Here is a 2,500-nt window from a genome sequence, read left to right as displayed (position 1 = left end):
CGCTGCATCATGTATATCACAGTCTCTCGCTGCGACATTTACCCAGTCTCATCCTATTGTGTCTTATTCTCGCTCGTTCCCCTATCTGCTCCTCGCATTGTCTCCTTGAGCTTGTTAGTCATTATTAGGTACTCCCACGTGTTTCTTTTGTTTTGCTGTTTCCTCCATTTCCCTCCCCCACCCCCTTTTCTCCCTCTTTCTCCTCCCCTCTCTCTCTCTTTCTCCCTTCCCTCTCGCTTCTTCGTAAACCTTTGTCTTTCCCCCTTTTCCCTTAGTTGCCTCGGGTAATAATTCTCTTCATTTCCTCGTGTGATGTATTTGGTTTTCCCACATTCTGTTTTCTTTCTTTCTCTCTTTCTTTCTTTCCTTCTTTTTTCTTTTATTTTAAGAACGTATTCTTGTATTTTTTTTCATTTTTTCTCTCCTATGCCCTTTTTTATTCCTATACTTATATTTTGTTATTCATGTCTATTTTTGTGTTCGGATTTCTGTTTTTCTTTTTCTTCATGATGGATTCATTGATGATTGTTTTGGTTCCTTTTTTCCTCTTTTTCCTTTTTTCATTCTCCCTTTCTCATTTCCTATCTCCTCCTCCTCCTCCTACTCTTCCCTCTTCTTTTGTCTCTTACTCCCCCTCGTCCTGCTCCTTCTCCCCTCCTCCTTCGCTCTCTATTCCCACTTCATTTGCCAGTTTGTCTTGCCCACTCAACACTCCGTGATATTACCTCCCTGTCTTCCCTCCTTGCGTCTTTTCCTCCTTCCCTCCGCCCTGCCTCTCCCATTCCTCTCTCCATACCTCCCTCCCTATCTCCCTTCTTCCCTCCCTCCCTCCTTCCCTCCTTCCCTTCTCCCTTCATTCGTCTTTCCCTTTCCGCCCCCCCCCCCCCTCTGACCCAAGAAGGCGCCGAGGGGAATTTTAATGTTATTGCTACGAGGGGAAAGGGAGAGTGAAGGAGATTCTCGTCCTCACTCCTCTCGCTCTCTCTCTCTCTCTCTCTCTCTCTCTCTCTCTCTCTCTCTCTCTCTCTCTCTCTCTCTCTCTCTCTCTCTCTCTCTCTCTCTCTCTCTCTCTCTCACTCTCTCTCTCTCTCTCTCTCTCTCTCTCTCTCTCTCTCTCTCTCTCTCTCTCACTCTCTCTCTCTCTCTCTCTCTCTCTCTCTCTCTCTCTCTCTCTCTCTCTCTCTCTCATTTATTTTCTTTCGCCCGCCTTTCCTTTCCTCTCCCCTCCTCTCTTCCTCTCATCCTCTCCCCTCGTCTAGATTTCCGTCCCCAACCTAACCCGCCCCTTTCCCTCCCTATTTCTCTCTCCCTTCCTTCTCTAATTACCTCTCATTCTTTCTTTTACTTTTTGATGATTTTCCGGGGACGTTGGTTTCCCATATTGTTCTTATTCAGCGGTTATCATTCTGTTCCTTGCCTCTCCCAGTTTATTCTTTTCTCTTAGAAGAGGTTTCATTTACGTAAATAAAGGAATGATATATAAACGTAAGCATAAGCAAACGCGCGAGTTCATAATGTACCCACACACGGTAACTGCCTTCACATTGCAGTGTAAATACCCTGGCACTGCATAGGAAATATACGTGTTTCTGTTTGTTTTTGTTTTAGTGTCTTCTCTTGCTTAATCTCTTCATCTCCTCTTTTGTTTATCTCTTTATTTCCTTTTCGGTCTCTCTCTCTCTCTCTCTCTCTCTCTCTCTCTCTCTCTCTCTCTCTCTCTCTCTCTCTCTCTCTCTCTTCTCTTTCTCTTTCTCTTTCTCTTTCTCTTTCTTCCTTTCTCTCTTTCTCTCTTTCTCTCTCCTCACCCCCTCTTTCTCTCCCTCCCTCTCCCACTTTTTCCATCCCCCACCCCTTCTCTCCTTTCTCCATCTCTTCTTACTTTGTTCCATAACGAGCTACTTACGCATACATACGTATACACAAACGGTCCTTAATGTATTTGCATACTACCTTTTCATCCCTCCCTTGATCCGGTCCGAAGTGATTTGCATATCGCCTACTGGATTAGTAAGGCACAATCTTTTATATCTTCTCGGCATGTTTCCATTACTCGGTCAAGCATTCATTTATTTACCCACTCACTCTCATGCACACGCCAGGTGGGGAGCCAGTTATAGGAGGTGCTAGGTGAGAAGCCAGACTGGTAGTAAATAGGCACAAACAGCGACTCACAGGCGACCAGGCTGATATTGCAGGTCACTCGAGTATTCATAGTGTGTGTGAGACTATTCCGGATGGGAGAGGGAGGAAGGGAGCAGAATGGGATGGGGGAAGAAGAGAAGGGGGGAGAAAAGGATCAAGGGGAAAAGATAGTTTGTGGGTGAGTTTGGGAGTCATGTAGGAAGGAAAGGAAGGAGAGAGAGAGAGAGAGAGAGAGAGAGAGAGAGAGAGAGAGAGAGAGAGAGAGAGAGAGAGAGAGAGAGAGAGAGAGAGAGAGAGAGAGAAAGAGAGAGAGAGAGAGAGATAGATAGATAGATAGATAGATAGATAGATAGATAGA

The 2,500-nt window shown here is 45.3% G+C and overlaps 1 protein-coding gene across 1 annotated transcript in view; it reads left to right on the top strand.

Annotated features, from left to right (window-relative positions):
* Positions 1-2,500, top strand: part of LOC125031645 (protocadherin-like wing polarity protein stan) — a 37,902-nt gene that overhangs the window by 4,449 nt on the left and 30,953 nt on the right. The gene's annotated exons all lie outside the window — the stretch shown is intronic.

Source organism: Penaeus chinensis, chromosome 13, assembly GCF_019202785.1.
Source record: "Penaeus chinensis breed Huanghai No. 1 chromosome 13, ASM1920278v2, whole genome shotgun sequence".
NCBI classification, from domain to species: domain Eukaryota; kingdom Metazoa; phylum Arthropoda; class Malacostraca; order Decapoda; family Penaeidae; genus Penaeus; species Penaeus chinensis.
This window is presented reverse-complemented; position numbering and strand designations above follow the sequence as displayed.